Here is a 25484-nt window from a genome sequence, read left to right as displayed (position 1 = left end):
ATGCCAAAAATCCAAATTACATTTTTAAAAGAGGGTGTTACATTAAAATAGTGATAAGCTGGATAATTACAGAGAATTTATGTATCTTTTAAAATAATTAATGACATAAAACACTGAAGATTTAAAGTCAACGTATTTTAAATTACACTTCTGAATTCACATATATCATTAGAATAAAAATAAAATAGTCTAAATGGTTAGATTAATAAGTATAAACTAAACATGGATTTGATATTTGTCCATTGTGAATATTATAAAAGAAAGCAAGAATTGCTTCTCATATTAAGTAGATTCTAGTTAACTGCAGGGCATTTACTAAAACTAATATTAATATTATCTTAGTTAACTTTTCATATATAACAAGTGCTGGGTAAATAAACCCTGTATGAAATCTGGAATGTAATTTATAATGAATTTGTGCTAATGATATTTAAAATAGTTAAAATGGAAGCTTTATTGAGAATAAATGTTCCTCATTTACTTCAAAGGGAGTTACCAAACATATGTAATTTAATGGTAATTTAAGATATAAAACAATGTTAGCTAATATAAGTATGATTTACAAATTTCCTTATAAAAATGCATTACATATGTTATATATTTTTCTTAATTGTTTATTAGTAAAAAATTTCTCAGACTCTATGGACACTCCAAAAATTGAAACAAATAACTATTTCAGAATACATACTTGTGGTGGCAGAATAACGGCCCCCCACCAAAGACTTCTACACCTTAATCCCTAGACCCCTAAATATGTAACACTGTTACATGGCAAAGGGCCTCTGTAGATGTAATTAAGGCTAGGCACCATAAAACAGGGAGATTTTCATTATTCTAGATTATCCCAGTGTGTCCAACCACATGAGCCTTTAAAGGCAGAGAACTTTCTCCAGATGAAGTCAAAGAAATGTGAAAGAAGTAGAAGAGATGAGGTCAAAGAGGAGGTCAGAAAGAAATCTGAAAATGATTTGGCCCACCTTTGCCAGCTTTGAAGATTAAGGTAATTGGTCAGCATCCAGAAGCTGAAAAGGACTCCTGGTCAAAAGTCAGTAAGGAGATGGGGACCTCAGTCCTTCAACTGCATGGAACTGAATTCTACCAAGATCCTGAAGGAACCTGGAAGCAGATTATCCTGTACAGAATGCAGCTCTACTGACACCTTGATTTTAGCCCAGTGAGACCATGTTTGCCTTCTAACCTAAAGAACTGTGAGATAAGAAATGTGTGCTGTCTTAAGCCACAAAATGTGTGGTAATTTGTTAGGGCATCAACAGAAAACTAATACTATACTGCATATAAACAAACATTTAGTAAGTGAACATTAAGATGATCAAAATTCATTTTCATAATAGAACATCATGGTATCAATATGAACAAGAATTTTGAAATTCTAAATTTTTTGAGAATAAATTCTTTAAGTATTGACATCTTTAGTCATGATATAAAAAAATTAAAAAGACATAGCATTTAAAAAATGAAATCAAGTGTTTGCATATCCAACATAAGCAATGGAGCTTACAGTTTAGGATTTTTGTAAAATCCTAAAGATTGTGTGATCTTGCTCCCCGCTTTTTTGTTTCCTCCAAAGGATTTTATCATTTTAATAAAACTATAGTTTCTTACCACAGCTAGTTTTTATTCATCAATGATATATATTTTGAATCAATTTTAAGAAACATAAATTTGTATTCATTTTAAAATTTGATTATCGATTTTTGTTTACATACAATTCAAATTATTAAAGAAGAAAGTATTCTTATACCAAATGTCTTTGTTGTTTTATTAAAACTAAAATGTGGCACCCACACATTCAGAAGTTCAATTTCTGGAAACTCAATCAATTACTTAGTTTTAACTTGCTCTATCATTCTGCTGTGAAGGGGTTGCTAATCCCTTTTCCTCAAATTTCCATACACAGGGAAGGAAATACTTCTCTCCCAGAAGAGGACAAAGAGCATGGAGTGAGCACTTCCCTTCCTTTCCCCTTCTCAGCTTACTTTCCCCACAAAAGATAAGAGTCATCTCTGCTTGGGGAGATCCAAGGGTCCAATATCTATTATCTGATCTGTCTATCAGAAATGTTCACTTTTTCTAATTATGTTTTGTATTTAGAAATCAGCATTAAATGATGTATTTCAAAGTATAGGAGAATTGTGATAAAACAATAAAACATAAAGACAAACCACTCAAACAGCTATTTAAATGTTATGCTTTGGGTGCATTACTACCTGATTTTTTAGGGGGAAGCATAAGAAAATAATCCTAATATGATTCTCTCCCTATTTTGAAAGTAAAAAAAAAAAAAAAAAAAAAAGCAGCAAATTTCCAAACTCTATAATGGAAATTCCTAAGGATCCTTAGATTGTTTACAAACCAAACATGTTCCATCTTCTGTGCTCACTTAGCAATGTTCCTACATTGGTGAAGATTTATTATCCTGCATTATATCTTTTTGTACTTATGTGTATGATCTATCCCTCCACCTCCTCATCTCTTAGAGTTTCCATGGTACTCCTGATACATTTTTCTCCTTTACATTCATTTCCCATCTCCAAGTCCTGTAGAATTCACTTCCCCAACATTCTAAAATCTGTCCCCTGCATTGCCACCACCATATCAAAGCTGCTATCACCTAGCCCTGTAGCATAGCGATTGTTTCACTACATCTAATCTTTTTTTTTTTTTTTTTTTCTTTGTGGGATCTTAGTTCCCTGACCAGGGATCAATCCCATGCCACCTGCAGTGGAAGCGTGGAGTCTTAACCACAGGACTGCAAGGGAATTCCCTCTTTTTTAAAATCACATCTTGTCTTCATCAAATCTCTTTTCTACTCTGCAGACTTCGAGATCTTTCCATTATGGAAATCAAATAAACTCATGCTCTGGGCTACCTCTCAGCCTCTTCTTACATCACTCACCCTCTGAGATGGCAAATGTATGGTGAACTCTTAGTGTATGCTGAACACATTGTGATGAGTGCTTTATTTAAATGATTTCACTTAGTCCTCATAGGCCACACTGAGGTTGCTATGTAACTTGTGTCACCTGATGCAGTTGATGCAGAACATCATTAAATAGTTTGCCCAAAGAGCCACAGCTAGTTACTGAATGCTTTCTGTTTGAAATGAAGCATTTTGAGCCCATAGTCTATATTCTGAATCATTCCATCATTTAGTTTTCTTTTAGTATATATATTTTTTTTGCGGTACGCGGGCCTCTCACTGCTGTGGCCTCTCCCGTTGCGGAGCATAGGCTCTGGATGCGCAGGCTCAGCGGCCATGGCTCACGGGCCCAGCCACTCTGCAGCATGTGGGATCTTCCCAGACTGGGGCACAAACCCGTGACCCCTGAATCGGCAGGCGGACTCTCAACCACTGCGCCACCAGGGAAGCCCTCTTTTAGTATCTTTAAGTCTGCCTGTTCCTCTTTACATTCTTTACGCACCGTTTTTCCTACCTGAGCCACACTCCTCTCCATCTTTGCCTAGATAGCCACTCTGATTCTTTATATCCGCTCAAGTGTAACTTACTCACAGAAGACTTTTCTGACTCTCTAGTCAATGCTGTCTTTAGACCATTATCCCTTCCTTCATAGCACTTAGTGTGAAATCAGTTACTCATGGTTGTGTTTATTCCATCAGTTCCTGTCTCCAACATTAGACATTTCATTCACTGAGGCACTCCAAGAAACAGGAGGAGTCTTGTCTGGTTCTACTCACCATTGTGTCCTCAGTGCTCATCACTACCTAGCAAGTAAGTGCTCGACAAACGTAAAATAAATGACTAAAGTAATGATTTTTTCTGCTTTTAACCATATTCTCCAACAGCCTGATCCCTTCATGTGGTACTTTACAAGCTGCCAGTAGTTTCTGATCCTCACCTCTTAGCTCCACTCTCAGAGATAGATTCAATAAAGCTCTTTCTCCTGCTTTAGTTTAAAAACTTTTAGGGAAGGACTTTGACTGGCATGGCTTGAATCAGGTCCTAGCCCTAGTCCAGTTGACTCTGATCAAAGAGACCATATCTTTTTTTTTTTAACTTTCTTTCTTTTTTTTTTAATTGAAGTATAGTTGATTTACAATGTTGTGTTAGTTTCTGGTGTACAGCAAAGTACATAGTCTTTTCCATTATGGTTTATTACAGGATATTGAATATAGTTCCCTGTACTATACAGTAAGACCTTGCTGTTTATTTTATATACAGTAGTTTTTATCTGCTAATATTATTATCCTATTTAACACATGAGAAATTGAGACTTAGAAAGCTTAAGTGATTTACTCAGAATCACATGACTAGAAAATGGAAGAGTGAACCCCAAATTGTCTAACTCCAAAGTTTGTGAACAGAATTGCTATAAATCCTGCCTTCTTAATAGCAAAGCTATTTAAGTATATAGAGTAACCCAAAATTTACTAGATGATTAGCTGTGTTAGTATACAGCTGCAAAGGAAAGAATTCATCTAGTATTATTCACAGAGCCTGTAATTCAAAGGTGGCATGATGGGAGGAGGAAGAAAAAAGATAGCATATACAATACATACAATACAGCAGGGGCTATCTCTGTCAAATGATGGTGAAGTACCAGATGTAAATAAACAAGACTAGAGAAACTGTATTAAACATAGCTATGCACACACAAACATACACAAGCAACACATAACAAATAAGCAAGAAATTTTACACATTCCAATACTTTGCTGTGCATGACCTATCCTGGAGGTGGAAGAAAGTCCTTCTTCCAAAAGGGCACAATAGGATAAATCCATATATTGATCAGAAAACTGTGATTAAGTGAACACATTTTAATTTTTTTTTTTTTCGGTACATTGGCCTCTCACTGTTGTGGCCTCTCCCGTTGTGGAGCACAGGCTCCGGACGCGCAGGCTCAGCGGCCATGGCTCATGGGCCCAGCCGCTCCACGGCATGTGGGATCCTCCCAGACCGGGGCACGAACCCGCGTTCCCTGCATCGGCAGGTGGGCTCTCAACCACTGCGCCACCAGGGAAGCCCCACATTTTAATTTTTGAAGCTAAAAACTTTATTAGATTCTCCAAAACTATTGTATTTTAAATCTACTAAAGGGAAACCTTTATAAGAGAAAATACAAATTGAATTCATATGCTGACACTCTTTATTTTAGGGGTTTAGGAATAAAAGATAAAAGAAACTAATTTTCTATAAATCCTGGTATGTTATCAAAATGGTACATTAAATTTTCATATTGAATTATTTAACTATTTAGCACATTATAAAATTTAAAATGACATCTCTGTTTTAAATGATTATAAAGCACTGAATGTGAATATAATTTAATAAAATTATGTAAAATGCATTACTGTATGAAGTCAATCTGATCAATTTCATAATATTACATATTATGATGTATAATACCATTAAAAATGTATTAATATAGTTCCCTTTAAAGCATTTTTTCCTCTGCCATTGGGCATATGACCGAATGCTTTAATTTATTCTCTAAACATTATCTTGACACTATTGATTTCTATAATTGTTTTTTGGATTCTTTAACTATGAAACATTTCAAGATTTCAGTGTTATGAAGTATGTGATGTGCAAATAAATTGTATTGTATGACTCTGTTAGATATCCTGTAGTTACACCAAAGAAGTACTCGTGGATCAGGTCCTATTCTAATTGCCATTTAGCCTAAATCTGATCTGTTTAAAAAGTGAGCTGAGGGGCTTCCCTGGTGGCGCAGTGGTTGAGAGTCCGCCTGCCGATGCAGGGGACATGGGTTCGTGCCCCGGTCCAGGAAGATCCCACATGCCGCGGAGCAGCTGGGCCCGTGAGCCATGGCTGCTGAGCCTGTGCGTCCGGAGCCTGTGCTCCGCAATGGGAGAGGCCACAACAGTGAGAGGCCCGTGTATTGCAAAAAAAAAAAAAAACTGAATTCATACCGTCCCTACTCCCTAATCCATATCTGTGTCCCCACCTGCATGCCCTGATTGTTCTTGCCATTGTTCAAGGCAAGAACTCGGGAGCTACTCTAGGTGCTTTCCTTTCCTCAAGAACATTCCTCATCTCCAGCATATAGTCAATCACCACATACTGACGGGCTTCACTTTAGATTCATGACCACTAAACTCCAGCGTGCTCTCAGCAGTCCTATAGTGTCTCGCCAGTCAGTTCACTCTCTCTCCAAATAACTATTACATAATTTCTCCCCCTCTTCAGATGATCAATACCCATCTCTGGTCTTCCTTCTCAGCTGATGATTTTGCATATCATTTCTCTGAGAAATAGAAGTAATCCAAAAGACCTTCTATACTTCTTGCCTCCGCATCCTTCACCTCCGCATTAGGACCCACCTACCTTGAGTCCCCTGAAGTCAGCCACTGTATACTCCATTCAGTCTCCATTCCCTTCTCAACAGGAGGGCTCAATCTCTCTCTCAGATTATTCCCATAAACACACACACTTCTATTAAAAAATAACAATAAATTCTCTCAACATATCTCTCCAGTTACTGCTGTTTCTCCATTTCCTTTATAACAATACTCCCCAAAAAGATAGTCTACTTACTGTCTCCAGCTTTTCTCCTCTTGAAACTGAGCAAAACCCCTACAACCCTCCCCTACCACCAAGCACATAGGCCCCTGTATGTCCCCTGCCCCTTGTTTGTAGAAAAGCTGAAGTCTCCCAGGCCTCCCTGAGTCACAAAAGAGCAGGTACAAGCAGTTGATGATTAGGACAACAGAGTCAGAGACTCAGTGTCTGATGCACATTCCTAAGTTGTTTTACAGATACAATAACTGACACCAGAGAGAAAAAAAGCTAACTGCATGATGACAGACTATAGCCATGACATAAGCTCCTCCATCTTGAGCAGTACTGAATCTATGGCTAGCAAAGTTCCAAAAACTGGCCTCAGGAGAGTGTTAACACGATTGCTCATAATAATCTATATCTTTGTGGGCATCAAAGTAATTGTAGCTTATTCTGCTCATATGTGTAAGCAGACAGCTAAAATTGCCAGCAAAGAGATGCTACAGACCCACGTCGACATCTTCCACTCTAAGAATATCGTGCCCTATGTCAACATGAAGAAGTTACAAAAGACAGACCTTTGCCCATGATCCCATAGAAATGGGATGATGTCTGACAAGTGGGGATTTATAAGCAGCTCTTTGCAGGAAACCACCCTCAGCAGGAGACACTTTTTTTCTCTTGTCATTTTAGCAAAGCTATATTGTAACTAACTTTTAACCCAGGCACCCCCATGCTCTACTCATCTCAGGCCCAAGCACACCTCTCAAATCTTTTGATCACACAATACCTTACCTAAACTCTTGGTTCTCTCCTTAGAGCAAAGAAGTAAAAATGAAGAATAAGTAATTAACAGATCACCAGATCTTTTCACCAGCTTCCCCTTCAGTGACCTCACTAGCAAAATGTATGAATGAGATAGCATCTAAAGAAAGATCATGAGGCATCGACAAGCCTGTGCGCCGTAGGAGATGGCAATGAGTCTGATCCCTTATCTCAATGATTAACTGAGATTACTTCCCCTTTTCCCTTTAAAAACTTTCATGGCTATGCAGAATCTTGGGAGTTGGTTTTGGGACACAAGTCGACCTTCTCCCCCAGAATGCCAGCTTTCTGATTAAAGCAACCCTCTGTTTCTACCAGCACTTGCCTCTTGAATGTTGACTTCCGAGCAGCAAGCTGCTGGACCTGAGTTTGGTAACACTTGATTCTCTTTTGCTTTGCTTTTCTTTCTTTTTCTTTTTCTTTCTTTTTTTTTTTTTTTGCATTTTTTTAAATCAAGGTTGTATATGGTAAGTAAAAATTTGTCCAGAAAACAACAGTAACTCGTATTACCCTCTTCAGTGGAAACAAAATTTTTTAATCATTTAGGTGAATTGTTTGATATTTGTTGAATTGTGTTTCCCTCAAAATGCATATGCTGAAGCCTTAACTCTCTGTACCTCAGAACATAATCTTATTTGGAGAAAAGGTCTTTGAAAAGGTAATTAAGTTAAAATGAGGTCATTAGGGTAGGCCATAACCAAATTATGACTGATGTCCTTATAAGAAAAGAAAATTTGGATACAGACAGGCACACAGAGAAGACCATGTGAACAAAAATAGAGAAGGTAATAATCCACAAGCCAAGGAAAGAGGCCTCAGAAGAAACCAGCCCTGCTGACACTTTGATCTTGGTCTTCCAGAAGTATGAGAAAATTAATTTCTGTTCTTAAGCTACCCAGTTGGTCAAACTTTGTTATGGCAGCCCTAACAAACTAACAAAATAATCTTATTTATCTCCAAATAATACACTTGCATTGTCATTTCCTGTTTTTTTCAGATTTAGGCAATATATATTGACTTCATCCTAAAAAAAGATAATAATTTACATCATTTTCACCACTCTCTCATCCATACCTTCATACATCAGCAGCCATGCCACCCATCTTCTGAATATAGATACTGTATTTTATCTATCTAAGAGGCCATCGCTTATTAAGATGCACTATCATTTTATGTACCACTAACAAAGAAAGATACTACCAATTAAACTATGACACAAAACTTTTTTATCACTTAGACTTTCTACTGAAAGAAGTCTTTTAGAATTAACCAGACATAGGTTTTATCATGTATCACTTACTCAACTTGAAAATATAAGCAAAATAAATTATTTTAAGGTAAGCCTAATTTTTTCAAATTCAGAATCTGACTGTTGCAAATCACTTGTTTGACTTGCAGTTTTACTGTTTTTCCAGACTACCACCCTCTGTAGCATCAATAATGTTGATAGGGTCATTTTCATAAAATAATTCTTAAAATACTGAATGACTGTGACGTTAGTCTCTTAATCCAGTTTTGCATTATGTATAGCTAGGTAGATTTTCCATTCCCTTTTTGGGAATATCACTAAATAATTCTAGTTCACCACTTTACTTTATTCCCATACCACTGGTTCCTTACATATGTATATATTCATGTAGCCACTACCAAATCAAATATAGAGCACCTCCAGTACACCAAGATGCAGGCACCTGTTGATGTGCATTCTTGCATAGGTAATGACAATCTTATTATGAATTGCTGTCTGGCCAAAAATTTTGTAAGATATCATTTATTACAAGACAATCCTAATTTTTAGATATGTTAAAATGGGCAGAGTAAAATTAATAAAACTCAAAATATCTTTTTGGTTAGATCAATATTCAATGTTTATTATTAGAATCATATAGATGCTAATCATTGCAGAGGTGAATTTACCATGAAATTAATGAAGATCCCCCCACTAGGATGGGAATCTTCAAAGCCCCTGGGACAGGACCTTACAAAGTGCTCATGTGATCACATTTTTTGTAAAAATTATAAAAGATACTTTAATTGCCACCAGTTAACTGGCCGTTTTTACTCTGACTTCACATGTATTGTCTGTCACATTTCTTTTCATGATTTGTTAAACATAATCATATTTGTAGGGGAAGCTGACATGAGGATACATAGAGTTTGGGTTTAGAGGAATATCTTTATTCCTCTAGTAGTTTGCAGTCACTTCCATGTACCGTTAAGATGTTGCTAGCCACATTTTTAAGCTGTCGTTATTACTGTTAACTGCCAACTCACTGGGTATCATGATCTGAAGTGCAGCGTGAAATCTTATTGCAATATGAAGGGGTGCTAGGGTGCTGAGCACTGGGAAGATGGAGGAGAAAAAGAGTTTGAAATGTATGGAGCCTGAAGCTAGTCTATGTAATATAATACATGGAGGATTCAGTTCTCATCGAGGCCTACTCAAAGTACTGCTGTTCTTTTAGAAATACACCCCTTGCTGCAGCTCTATCCTGACATTGACAAATATAAAATTTATAATACACTACTACAGCAAGGACATCAACAAACTGCTTGAGAGCTATTGATTCAAAAACTATCGAAGATCAGTCTCTGCCTCAGAAAATTTGAAATATCCTGAAATCTTACTACTGATATATGAAGAAAGTTTGATAGAGATTTTTTCCCCAAATTTGACAAAAATCTGAAACTTTACTTGACATCAACATTATTTAGCTAAAGGAAATATTTCTCAATTATCAATAATAAAGCAAAAATTTTGATCAGCTGTGCTAAAGGAAAGACTGAATTATATGTTTTTCCTCTCTCTACAGAAAATGATATTATAATATTATTTTAATAAGAAGAGAAGATTATAACATATATAGCCAAAAATGTAGGTAAAATATATTACTGGGATATGTGTCAGGAAGTTAATTAATAAAGGTAACATTTTATTCCTCTGGATATTGTGATGTTTGCAGTATTTTGTATGTTTTTAATTTTGTAATTTTTGTAAATTATCTTATTCTAAGTAAATATTTACTCACAACAAATTTTTGTAACTTCATGTTCTTTTTTAGAAAGAGAATCCCCATAATTGTATTCACTTCTGTCCCCAGGAAGTCTGGAATATTTCCTATGATTACCTTTTCTTTCCTGCATACTGGCCTCCTTGCAATCTTTAAAGCACATCCTGCTCCTGGTTCAGGCCTTTGCCTCATCAGCATGTTCTTTTCAGACATAGCAACATGGCTTGCTCTGCACTTCCTTCTGGGAAATACTCAGAGACAATATATTAGGGAGAACTCACTCACTATCCTCTATAAATAGCACCTCTACCCACACTAGAGTTGTTAGATAAAATACAGGACACCTGGTTACATTTAAATGTCAAATCAACAATAAATAATTTTTTAGTCTAAGTAAATCTCCCAAAACGCATGGAATATACCCATAGTAAAAATTTATACATTGTTCGCCTGAATTTCAAATTTAATCAGGGATCACATCTTTTTTTTTTTTTTTTTGGCTAAATCTGGTAATACTGCTCCCACAGTTTCTATTCCCTTACTCCACTTTGTAGCACTTATCACCATGTAATATACTAGACATTTACTTTTTGTTCCTTCCCATGTTTCTCACTAAACTGTGAGCTCCAGGGTAGCAGGGATGTTTGTCTGTCATTCACTGATGTATCAAGCACCTTGACTGGTGCCTGACACATAACAGGCACCCAATGAATATTAATTTAAAGATTAATGAACAAGCAGTCTAAACCTTACAACTTTACCTCTTAATATTGCTCAAACCCTCTCCTTTTTCTATTCTAGTAACTCCCACTTTAATTAAGGGCCCAGAATATGGCTATTGTGTTCTAACTGGTCTCCTTGCTTCCAGCACACTGTTTTGAAATCCACTCACTATAAATAACTGATTGACCTAAAACACAAATCTAAACAAACCACTCCCCTGCACATACTCAACAGGACTACAGCAACTAGAGCAAAAACTCCAAGCACCCTGGCATGTTACTTGTGGCCTTCTTCATGGTACCCACACCAACCTCTCCATCTCATCTACTACAGCCCTCCAATAGGTCCCCATCCATAAGTTACCCTTCACACCTCCACATCCATACTGATTAAGTTACTTCTGCACATAGCACTCTCCCTACCCCTTTTGTCACCTAAGTCTTTCATATTCTTAAGGACACATGTCAAGTACAATTCTCCTCCAGAAATCCTTCCCTTACACCCATGGGCTGAACTCAGTATGTCTTTTTGGAGGGTTTTGTTGTTGCTTGTTTGTTTGTTTGCTTCTGTACCTCTATAGCACTCTGCATATTTCTGTCATGGTATAGTCTATATTGTATTACCTTCCTCACATCCCATTTCCACTGAGTTTGAATTTTTGCATGCAAGTCTTAGGGGGATTTAGAAATCTCCCAGATCACTATGTTACTAGATGTGGTCCTTATTTGGGAAGGACTACTCTAGTTTAGGTCAATGCTGAGTAACTGTGAGGTTCTGATAACTTATTCACCCCATGTTAAACCTTTTTGCCTGATAGAATTCCCCAAGACAGATGGGGAGAAAGAAGTTTATTTTGCCAATGTCCCAGGAAAGTGCAGTTACTTGAAGGAATTTTTCAATTCATAACTCCACAAAACTTCTTTTAAAAAGAAAAAATGGAAATATACCACTATCGCACACAATTTTTCTCTCTGAGTCCCTCTTTTCTTTCATTAGAGATGATCAATTAACAAAGAATCAATTAAATAATTCCACACAGCATTTCACCTGCCAGGAACTTTAAAAAAAAAAATGCTCACTGCACACCTTATTCCACTCTCTTACACAACTTTTTCATCCTACTAGATTGCCCCAAAATTGAGGAACCTATTTCAATTTTTTAAAGTTTCCTAAATTAAAATAACTTCACGGTAAAATATAACCCAAAAGAGGTGTATCAAATGTAGGATGTTGAGTAGAAAAAAGAAAACTGTAGTGTCCCAAAGGAGTCTGAGAATAAGGTCTGAGCATTACAAGATGGAACCTTCCATCAGATTGCTGTTCAACTTAATTATGGTTTAAGATATGCACATATGAAGTTAATATTCAGGATCCTGGTGATTTAAAAAGCAGCAGTTGACCACTATTTGAATTCATAGTCTTATAAACTATCTTTCCCGATGAAACAACTAAGCACAATATGATATCAGTGCTCAGATTTCTGGAGAGAGAAAGCAGTGGCCCTATTTTTTTTTTAATGATGCATATGTAATTTGAATACAAAAGGGGGAAATTATGTAAATACCAAGGGGACACTACAGAGCTTCTAACTTTTCAGTCCCAAACCAAGTAGAAATTCCCACTTAGCTCTTTAGGTCTATTTGGAATGTCATTGCACACAGACCAATGTCATGCTCTTAAAACATTCTCTGAGCCTCGGGCTATGCTCAAGTCTGTCATAACTTTGCATGGTCAGAAGTGGAGATACTAAATTAAGGATGAGACCTAGACTGGTTTGATTGAAGCTTCACTGATAATAACCCATTTCTACCTGCCACTCCTCCCCATGGTTGCTAATAAACACTATCCAGGGACATATGCCCCAGGGAAATAAGAGAAATAATTGTCCTCTCCAAGCCTCCATTCTGGTTCAAAGAAGCTCTGACCCTTGCTTTCTATGTCTCAGCAGCTGCTTTCCACAAATGTCCAATGCAGACCCCACCTTCCCAGGGTCCAATAAATCTATGTTCGGCAGGCACCACATCCTCCTAGAACTTCCTGGCTCTTCTGTGTTGGACAGTTTGGCATGGGATCATTCAGTTTTATCCTCTGAATCCTGCCTTGTCACTGTCACAAGGAAGCAGCTTGGCATAGTAGAAAGACTTCAAGCGTTTGGAGTCAAGTCTAGACTCCCTTACTCACTCACGGCCATGTGACCTTGGATAAGTTACTTAACTACTCTGGATCTTTGTTGTTTGTTTTCCTAGGTAAATATAGATGCATTTTACTTATAGGATTGTAAGCACAAAATGAGAAAAATATGTAGTACAGGGACTACCATATAAGATGTGTTTGGTAAATCTTAGTTCCCATCACTGCCATGGAATGCACTCCACCAAGAACAAAGTCAATGTCACTGAGGTTGTGTTGTGCTGATGGACCTCATCAGGGCAGTTGACAGAGCTCTTAGTCAAGCTGTCTCTACCACCATAGCAAGACCTGGATGCTTCACCCTCTTGAGCTTCATCTCAGATGTATATAACCCGTGCTCATTGTCATGCTCAAGCCATCTGGCCTTCCCTAAGTTGAAACATTTTGAGCTCTTGCTTTCTCAATTTTGCTCATACCTTTCTCCTGACTCTTCATTGAACTACTCTTTAGGTGTCATTTGAAATGTCATCTCCTCAGAAAAGCTTTTTCTGTCTATCTGTATATAAAGGAAGTCCTTCTTTGTATCTTTTTCTGGACATGCACCACAATCTGTAATGATTTTATTTACTTGGTTGTGTAATATTATATAATCTCCTTGAAGATCTTTGTAACCTTTGTATCCCTCATGCCCAGGAAGGGCCTGGAGCCTAGCAGATGTATAATAAATACAATATCTGTTGAATGAATGAATGAGTGAACAAATTATGGTCATTTCGCCACTGCCTCAGTTTTAAAGAAGCTCTTTGCTGCATTCTCCATTTAGATAAATCACTGGGTGGAATTGATTATTTACTTAGCGTTGAAGAAAGAATTTGTGAAAAAGTAAACAAAATGTTGGTACTATGACTGTCTCTTAATGAATACTCAATATATATTAATTATTTGTGGTGATATTTTTGTTAATTAAAGAACAGTAGCCTCAGTGTTATAAGAGCACACAGTACCTTCATCTCCCTTTGCCTTGGTTTTCTCAACTATAAAATGAGAAAACTAATCAAATGTACGTCATGTGTGTTACAAAGATTAAATGAGTTTATAGATGTAAAGTGCCTGAAGTGGTACCTGGAACACAGTGCTAAAAGTGCTAAATCATTTCCAGAATTGATATTTACTTCAGTCTAAGGCATAGACAACTTCAGATTAACTGATTAATTCATCTCACTGAAGCCGCAGATGTAAGGAAAGGCAGAATCTATGCAGCCTGGATTAAGAGCCCTGCTGTCATACACAGGGTTAAAGAAATGTCTGCAATTCCTATTTGGTGAGAATTAGTATAATTTGATACTGATATTACCTGACAAGATGAAAATGTTGTTCCACTAAAATCCCTGGAGAGATTATATCCTCAAAAAGTTTTGGAGGAAACTGTATTTTCACTAACAGCATGTGACTATCAAAAGGTATTTTAAACCCATGCTGACCAAACTGATCAGAGATAACCAAATATTTAAGAATATTCTGGTCTAATGGATACCAAAGCTTGTTGGATAAAATCCATGCCAGTTGGATTTATCATAATACGTAAGTCAGCAAGTCCCTGGATTTGTCTGATATACTTTCTGCTCTATATTATCATAACCCTTGGATAAAGATTCATTTCAGTACCACAACTAGTAAGATTTTTTTATATTATTCTACTACAAATTCAGAGTTTTGAACTGACAATAAACTCAATGTGTCTGTTTATAAAGACAAAAAGTTTTTTAAAAATCCATGTTAGTAGAAAACTAAAAATAGCAAATGGTCCCATATTTATATCTCAGTAGTCAGAATACAAATAAACATCCTTGGTGAAAACACACCAGTGCTTTCAATTAAGGTAATATAATTGCATGCTTTGAAGTGGAACAATGGAAAAATCTGACAATCCATTGTATTAATATGAGACACAGACTTTAGAGACATATAAAAAATAACATTTGATCTTTGTAAGGCATCTGCTTCTATATACTTTTTGCATAACATTTATGTATTGTGTGTAAACACACACATTAGATAGATAAATAGATAGCTGGATAGATGAACATATGTTAAAGAGCTCAATGAAATCTGGTGAAACTCACTAATTCACTTCAGTAAGCCATTTCACTGCTATTGCTACAAGTTCTATTGTCTTCTGCAGTTTCATCGTTTTCAAGAGGTGGTAGAAAAACTTTACACATTTATACTCAGTCAATTAATTTACTTACCTGGCACAGATCACAAAAGACTGATGTGAAGGTAGAGGACAAAGTCTCAAATAGCCTAGACAATGGTGTAAAAGCTGAGAGCAATGATTTTTATCCTATGTATGTCTTCAAGTGTTTTATTCATTTATAAAGTAGAGTGCAATGTATAACCATTGAAGAAAAAAATAACAGGTCAGCTAATAGTCTTTTGTAAATAACTATTTGGAGCACAGAGTTGTTTTCCCAATTCTTCATGAGATTCCACTATTATTTTGTCATCAGTTTTCAAGCATCACAGTTCCCCTTCTTTGCTCTCTAAATCAACTTAAACAAAACTAAGCATTATTTGCAAATTTCTTTGTTAAGAATCCTAGTTTCTGGGACTCTGACTCTGCCTACTGCAGTATTTGAATGTATAAAATTTAATTAAAATTATCACTTAGATTTCTTTATCAAGAAAGACCGAGACTTGGAGTTCAAGATAACTAGGAAGGTGGGGAGGGCATTTAAGGTAACCAATTTGGTGAATGAATAACTAATATTCCAATACTGATGGTCGTAATTTATAGGCCTGTAGAAACTCCTTTGTAAGATGGATTGTAGGCCAATGGTTATATACTACAAAAAGAAGCTTCATTAGAACATTTGGTCTAGATTTAAAAATCAAGAAGCAAGGAAGGCAGCAGTTCTAGAAGAGAGCAAAGAATTAATCACAGTTGCCTTGCACCCATCACCAATAGATCAGTTACAATTAGGGAAGTTTTAATTTCAATCTCTCAACTTCTGCCACAATCACAACAAACTGTCCTCCTACTTTTATCTGAGGGGTTTTTTTTAGTATTAAAAAAAAAAAAACTTCAGCCACTTTGTAGTACATAAAATTATCCACAATAGCTTCCATTAGAATCGAAAGTCCCATAATGCAAACATGTTACAGTATTCCAGCACGGAGTAACTTTCTGTAATGTAAAATGTTATGACATGAAATTGATTTATTCATAATCTACACTGCTTATGTTGTGAACTATTCAATTTTGTGGATGTAGATTCTTTAGTAAAATGTATATGTAGAACCCAAAGATACATTTCATCCAATAGTTCCTAAGGATTTTATAAACATAACTCTGAAAGGCCTCTTGGTACTCATGATCAGAGTTTCGGTCTGACAGTCCTGACAATGAAACCAAAATATCCATCAGTGCAACTGGTATGCAAAAGGTGTGCTCTCAGTGCATGGCCATGAGTGCAGTTCCTGCCTTGCCGGAACCAATGTGGTAACTGGACACTCTGGGTCTCATTGTTCTGTTTTCATCAATGTATAACATCACAGAATAAATCCATCAACAGAATTTTAGGCTCAGGTTTTAAAACTTGTGTCAAAGATGTAATTGAGCAGTAATAAGTGTACACCATCCAAGAAACTGAGTCAAGATGTAGCATTATTAAGGGCATTAATTCAAATAAAGTTAATCAAAATTAATTAATAACAATTTTAAATTATTAATTTTAAAAATTAATAAAATTTTAAAAAATAAACTAATAATTTAGGGATGAGCTATATTGTTTCTGCTCTGACTGTATCCAGTGTACCAAACCATATTGAGTTTAGATGTCTCTTCAACACAGATAGTTTGGCTACTAAATATATATAATCTGGAAGGGAAATAATAATCATTGTTTCTCATAATTTTTTTAAATTGGTCATTCTTTAGAGTCACATGTAGGTGGAGATAAACATTAAATAAGGAATTATTTTTAAGAAAGGAAGGTGAGAAAGTTAAAGTTTACTAAAATAAAAAATGAGGGGGGTATACAAGTAATCTAGGAGCAGGCATCATTTATCAAATTGCCTTTTTCTGCCAGGAAAATTCAACATTTATCATTCTGCTTATGTTTCCCCTGTACAACGTTTCAGGGGTTAAAAGCTCTGTGTTTCAGACTCTGAAACACTGGAAAAATCATTCAGCTGGTTCATTTAGGGGTCTTTGTAAATTCTGAGAGACATTTGAAGTGTTGTGGTGGGTTTAGAGTCCGGTGTTTGAAAGCCTTGGCACTCCTGGGTGAAGCCATCTCAGATACTAAGATGGAAATACAGCAAAGAAAAATAATAACACATTAAATTCTAATTCATTGTTGTCTTAGAGCCGGAAGGCCTCTGAGAAGTTTAACAAAAGACCACTATGCAAAACATGCTTGAAATACACTCCAAAGAAGAAAAAAGTAAACAATGAACCTCAAATAGTTCAAGGCAAGGCACACTAACAGTGTGTTGGACCACAAATAAAAGTCTAAAGAGAAACTAAAAAGCTTTGAGACTGGCGTTTAAAATGGTGCATATGAGAAGGGGAAGAATTTCTAGTTAAAGTCCTTTAAGATCCAACAGATTACACATTTTGATGGCCAATAGTATCATTCTGACCTTGACTGCTGCTGTAGGAAATAGCTGGGCATTCAAATATTGCCATGCATTTGCTCCACATCGGTCAGACACTGACAATAATGATGGTACAAGAATAGAGGTCCTTTTGCTGTATTCTTTGTTCTCTGTGGGAGAAAAATCCGAGAAAGATTTTCTATTATACACCAAATAGCATTCTTTCTGGCAGTCCATAATAGTGGGGAAAGGGAAAGGATTGTTAAGCGAGGAAAAAGTTTACCTAGGGAAATATATACATAAAGAAACTTCAGTTTATCATGTGCCAATATAGTCTACAATTCTACTAGGTACTTTGTGTGAATTTATATAATTCTAAAAACACTCAGATGTAGGAATTATTAATTCTATTTTGTAGACATGAAAACAGAGATGGAGAGCAGTAAGACATTTGCCTAAGGCCATTCAGTGACTGAGCAATAGAAGCAAGATTTGCACCAAAATCTATTGAGTCCAAAGCCCCAGTCATTAATCATTATGTTTTTCTATCCATTATTAAATTTCAAGGGTTGTGAGATCACCTCAAGTAAGTCCAAGCATTTTATCCACCTACTTTAGGCAAATATTATCTAGAACATCCTAGATCCTTTGTATGCTACAGAGAAGTAGCTGACCTCTAGGTGGCTTTAAGAATCCACCTATGGGGCTTCCGTGGTGGCGCAGTAGTTGAGAGTCCGCCTGCCAATGCAGGGGACACGGGTTCGTGCCCTGATCCGGGAAGATCCCACATGCCGCGGAGTGGCTGGGCCCATGAGCCATGGCCGCTGAGCCTGCGCAGCCGGAACCTGTGCTCCGCAACGGGAGAGGCCACAACAGTGAGAGGCCCGCATACCGCAAAAAAAAAAAAAAAAAAGAATCCACCTATGAAGGGCACTCACTGCCAAAGCTGCACCCAACCCTTCTACCAGTTAGGTTCCAAAGGACACAAGTGGTGAACTCATTTCATTCAGATGACAAAGATTGTAATTCCATCAACTTGGTGCAGAGAATCAGACCAATATCTGAAAAGTTTCCCATTCATTAAACCATAGCCGCAACAGAAAAACTCCACAATCTTGTGTGGGGAATATTCCACTGATGCAATTTCAAATGAAGACCATCTCCCTGAAAGAGTTGATCTCAAACTCTTTACAGAAATTATTTTAATGTCAAACAGTTAACCAAAACAATTAAGAAGCCTTCACTTACAATGATCAAGTAAAATGGAATATTAAATTTCCACAAATTTGGGGCATTATTTCAACTATTGATATTATTTCAACTGTCCTCAAAATGGGTTCACTGATCTAGTACTGAATACAAAGCACTCATCTAAAATCATATTAATATTTTTTCTGCAAAATGAGAAAATACTGTCTTATACAAATACCTTCCATAATAGTATAAAAAGTATGATTTTAAAAATTGAGTCCTAAATATCTTAGCTAAAGTTGGATTAGCTTTCAAAACTGAAATGATATGCGAATTCTGAGAAAGTCTCAATTTGAACTCAATAAGATTAACCATTCACAATAGAAAGCCATTTCAAATGCAGCATTTGGGAAGGATCATCCATCACAGAGACTAGCACATTCTCCATGCTAGATGAAGCTTGGAACTTAATGGGAGGTTACTGACAGCTTTCATCTTCATAGCTGCCCCAGAAATTTGTTAACAAATCATTTCTCCTGACAGGGAGATACTAGAAGAAACTCACAATATCCCAAAGAATACAATACAAGAAATGCAACCTCATATAAACCTATTTGTTCAAGGCTTTGAAATAAGTAAATGTACCTTTTAGAGGTCATCAACCAAGTATACTTCATAAACCTAGCCTTATGGGTTTTATCACCTTTGATATAACTATTTCTAGCAAACAAATAGTGAAAAGAATTCAATGTGTCAGAATTTCCAAATTCCTTTTCTTTTTTAAATTGCAATTCTCACAATCCAGTTCTAGCATCAATTATGTCATCAGCAGCTTATTAAAATGTGTATAGTGTAATAACATGTTCTATCTTGATTCATTCTCAAAACAATCTTCTATGATAAGTACTATTGATCCTCTGTTGCAGATAAGTTAACTGAGGCTCTGAGAAGTTAAGGAACATGCCTAGATTATACTGCTAGGTATTGGCAGAATGACCAACTTTTTCCCTTCAGTAAAATTTATTTTTCCACAAAGATGGAGAAGTAGCCTTAGAGTTGAAGTGAGAATAAATAAAACTTTTTGTTTTATGTGAATCAATAACAGCATCTTTTAAATTTTATATGTGCTAAAGAGAGTTAAAAATAAATTTTCTTTTTTTATTAATTTTTACTGCAATTTAGTGGCTTTAAAAACTAAATTTTCTTATAGGCATTTTTAGCTTAAGCCCTACATAAATCATGTGTGTGTGTGTGTGTGTGTGTGTGTGTGTGTGAGAGAGAGAGAGAGAGAGAGAGAGAGAGAGAGAGAGGAGGGAGGGAGAGAAATTCTGAGAAAGTCTATATGCCATACACATATATATATATATATATATATATATATATATGTGCCATACATATATATATATACATATGGCATTTCTCTATAGATGAAGTAGGTGACCTCCTTGATAGAAAATTCAAAAGACGGATATAAATCCTCTGTCAAATTCTGATCAAACTGCAAACTGCCACCATTACTACACTTACCACCAGCATTTCACAGTTCCTTAAACTTCCACCATGAGTCATATTTTTGAGTTGAGGTATCAAAATGTTACAACTACTGTGTTATTGAGTGAGGCTGGGGATGTATCACATTAAATTGTTATAAGCCATTAATATTATTCTACAGTCTTGTTTAACTGATTAACTATAATCATGTAGGAAGTCCTTGAAGAACAAGATCACCCAGAACAAGAACAGGTAAGTTTGACACTAGAGGATGGAAAAGGGAAAGGTTAGGAACCTTCATAGATCTGGTATTCCAAAAATATGCACTTGAATTTATTCCGCAAGGCTCTTCTCAGAGCTGATGGAAATGACCACTGAATGCATTAATCTGCGTAGCATTGTAATCAGACATATATTTTCACATTCTACAGTGTAAGGAACAGCTTATCCTCAGCAGACCCCCGCCTCCCATTATGACAACAGAGTTTTCAGACCTATGGGGCTATTTCTCATGGTGCCAACCACACATAGCTGTTCAGAGCATATTTTCTGTCACTTTTCCTTCTTTCAAGTTCTATTCTCTGTCACTCTTCTTTCTAATGGTCAGGGGGCAAGTGAAGAAGAAATGGCAGCTAAAGGTACATTTTTCATTTATAAACAGTAATTGCATATTTGTGGGTAAACAATCACCTAAATATCAAAGGCAGGTCTAGGACTGGTGCCAGACATACTAGCATAGCTCTTACCAAAATAGGTCCTGAATCATAAACCACCTATCACAGACTCTTTGAAAACTCCTCCTGATTCACCCTATATTTAAAAGGAATATGAAAAAATAGAGGATAGTTATTTAGGAGATGCATTATTTTAAAATGCATTTTAATAATTCTGAGATTGAGGGGTTAAATTTCTCTACATAGTTTTCTCTAAGTTTGTCCACATATCCTCATATATCTGCATTCCAATGTCAAGAAATAAAAGATTTGTCAACGACCCTAGAGGATACTTCTGCTAAGAACACTGCTGAGGCCATAAAACCAGCCACTGTGTTCACCCAGGTATGCTCAAACCTTGACAAGTCAAGTCTCTACAGATTTAAAATATCTTACCATTAGCTTTTCACTTTAAAAAAAATGTCCAGTTTGTCTTTTAAAAATTACCCCTCTCAAATGGTTAATGTCCTTATTATCTAGAGATTTCATATGAAAAATTTGAAAAATACAGAGAACCCAATAAATAGATGAGCAAAGGGTAAGGACAGCTCACAGATGAGGAAGCACAACTAGAATGAAAAGTAATTAAAACTATACAAAACTCTTCAGGGTTTCCACTAGTAAAAGAAAAACCAAGTAAACCAAATAGAAACCATCTTTAACCTATAATTTTTTAATTACATAAAATAAAATTGTGGTTGAAGGCAAAAATTGCTCATGGCTTTTAGAAAGTAATTCAGCAATACATGTCAAGAGTATGAAAAGTAGCCTTTGAACTCAAAGAAATAAACCTAAACGTGAGGAGGCAAAGCATGTAAAAAAATTGGTTTATCACAGCATTTTGCTTCATAATGGAAAACTAGAAATAATCTAATATTCAACAATAGGGGAAGAGTTATGTAAATGGAATGATAGCTACTACATTATAATACAAGGTTTAAAAATGAGGAGATGACAAAAGATTGGTCAAATGGGGATAACTGTTGAAGTGGAGTCATAGGTACATGAGTTCATTATACTCTCAAAGAGATAGGGAAATTCTTGGACTATAGCATTAAAGGAAAGGAAACATATCTATGTTGGGGGAAAAAAGATACAGAAAGAAATACAACAAAATGTTCAGTGAAGAATTTTTTAAATACTTTTTTAAAGAGTAGTTTTAGGTTAACAAGAAAATTGAGAGGAAAGTACAGAGATTTACCATATAACCCCTGCCCCCATACATGTATAGTATCCTCCATTCTTAAAATCATTCACCAAAATGATACATTTTTCACCAAAGATGACTACACTGACACATCATAATCAGCCAAGTCCAAGTTGACATAAGCGTTCACTCTTGGTGTTGTATATTCAGTGGGTTTGGACAAATGTATAGTGACATGTATCCATCACTTTAATATCATGCAGAATATTTTAACTGCCCTAAAAAACCTCTATGCTCTGTTTGTTCTTCTCCCCCCACCCCGCTAACCCCCACTCCTGGCAATCACAGATCTTTATATTGTCTCCAAAGTTTTGTTTTCTCCAGAATGTAATATAGTTGGAATCATATAGAATGAATAAGTTTTAAAAAAAATTTAGAATCCATATTTATAATGAAAAACTAATAATTTGCAAATAAATATTACCCTCTTTATGAAATGTATGGAAACCATTAGGATTCCTCCATGAAAATAAAGAAGGTATTGATAATACAAGCAACTGTATGTCAATAAAATGGGCAACATGGAAGAAATGGATAAATTCTTAGAAAGGTATAACCTTCCAAGACTGAACCAGGAAGAAATAGAAATATGAACAGAGCAATCACAAGTAATGAAATTAAAACTGTGATTAAAAATCTTCCAACAAACAAAAGTTCAGGACCAGATGGCTTCACAGGTGAATTCTATCAAACATTTAGAGAAGAGCTAACATTTATTCTTCTCAAACTCTTCCAAAAAATTACAGAGGAAGGAACACTCCCAAACTCATTCTACAAGGCCACCATCACCCTGACACCAAAACCAGACAAAGATACTACAAAAAAAGAAAATTACAGACCAGTATCACTGATGAATATTGATGCAAAAATCCTCAACAAAATACTAGCAAACAGAATCCAACAACACATTAAAAGAATCATACACTATAATCAAGTGGGATTTATCCCAGGGATGCAAGGATTCTTCAATATATGCATATCAATCAATGTGATACACCATATTAACAAACTGAAGAATAAAAACCATATGATCATCTCAATAAATGCAGAAAAATCTTTTGACAAAATTCAACACCCATTTATGATAAAAACTCTCCAGAAAGTGGGCATGGAGGGAACCTACCTCAACATAATAAAGGCCATATATGACAAACCCACAGCAAACATCATTCTCAATGGTGAAAAACTGAAAGCATTTTCTCCAAGATCAGGAACAAGAAAAGGATGTCCACTCTCACTATTATTGTTCAACATAGTTTTGGAAGTCCTAGCCATGGCAATCATAGAAGAAAAAAAATAAAAGGAATACAACTTGGAAAAGAAGTAAAACTGTCAGTGTTTGCAGATGACATGATACTATACACAGAAAATCCTAAAGATACCACCAGAAAACTACTAGAGCTACTCAATGAATTTGGTAAAGTTGCAGGATACAAAATTAATGCACAGAAATCTCTTTCATTCCTATACACCAACAACTAAAGATCAGAAAGAGAAATTAAGGAAACAATCCATTCACCATTGAAACAAAAAGAATCAAATACCTAGGAATAAACTTACCTAAGGAGGTAAAAGACCTGTACTGAGGAAACTATAAGACACTGATGAAAGAAATCAAAGATGACACAAACAGATGGAGAGATATGCTATGTTCTTGAACTGGAAGAATCAGTATTGTGAAAATGACTATACTACCCAAAGCAATCTACAGATTCAATGCAATCCCTATCAAGTTACCAATGGCAATTTTTACAGAACAAGAACAAAAAATCTTAAAATTTGTATGGAGACACAAAAGACACTGAATAGCCAAAGCAATCTTGAGGAAAAAAAAAAAAAAAAAAAACAGAGCTGGAGGAATCAGATTCCCTGACTTCAGACCATACTGCAAAGCTACAGTAATCAAGACAGTATGGTACCGGCACAAAAACAGAAATATAGATCAACGGAACAGGACAGAAAGCCTGGAGATAAACCCACGCACCTATGGTCAACTAATCTATGACAAAGGAGGCAAGGATATACAATGGAGAAAAGACAGCCTCTTCAATAAGTGGGGCTGGGAAAACTGGACAGCTACATGTAAAAGAATGAAATTAGAACACTCCCTAACACCGTACACAAAAATAAACTCCAAATAGATTAAAGACCTAAGTGTAAGACTGAACACTATAAAACTCTTGGAGGAAGACATAGGAAAAACACTCTTTGACATAAATCACCACAAGATCTTTTTTGACCCACCTCCTAGAGTAAAGGAAATAAAACCAAAAATAAACAAATGGGACCTAATGAAACTTAAAAGCTTTTGCACAGCAAAGGAAATTATAAACAAGCCAAAAAGACAACCCTCAGAATGGGAGAAAATATTTGCAAGTGAATCAATTGACAACAGATTAATCCCCAAAATATATAAACAGCTCATGTAGCTCAATATCAAAAAAAAAACAAACAACCCAATCGAAAACTGGGCAGAAGACTTAAATAGACATTTCTCCAAAGAAGACATACAGATATCCAAGAGGCACATGAAAAGCTGCTCAACATCCCTAATTATTAGAGAAATGAAAATCAAAACTACAATGAGGTATCACCTTGCACCGGTTAGAATGGGCATCATCAGAAAATCTACAAACAATAAATGCTGGAGAGGGTGTGGAGAAAAGGAAACCCTCTTGCACTGTTGGTGGGAATGTAAATTGATACAGCTACTATGGAGAACAGTATGGAGGTTCCTTAAAAAACTAAAAATAGAATTACCATATGACCCAGCAATCCCACTACTGGGCATATACCCAGAGAAAACCATAATTCAAAAAGACACATGTACCCCAATGTTCACTGCAGCACTATTTACAATGGTGAATATTGTAAGCACTATTGTAAGCTTCATGGAAGCAACCTAAATGCCCATCGACAGACGAATGGATAAAGATGTGGTAAATATATACAATGGAGCATTACTCAGCCATAAAAACGAACGAAGTTGAGTCATTTGTAGAGACATGGATGGACCTAGAGATGTCATACAGAGTGAAGTAAGTCAGAAAGAGCAAAACAAATATAGTATATTAATGCATATATGT

Source organism: Mesoplodon densirostris, chromosome 2 (genome assembly GCF_025265405.1).
Source record: "Mesoplodon densirostris isolate mMesDen1 chromosome 2, mMesDen1 primary haplotype, whole genome shotgun sequence".
Lineage (NCBI taxonomy): Eukaryota > Metazoa > Chordata > Mammalia > Artiodactyla > Ziphiidae > Mesoplodon > Mesoplodon densirostris.
The sequence above is the reverse complement of the archived record's forward strand: the minus strand, read 5'-3'. Positions refer to the sequence as shown.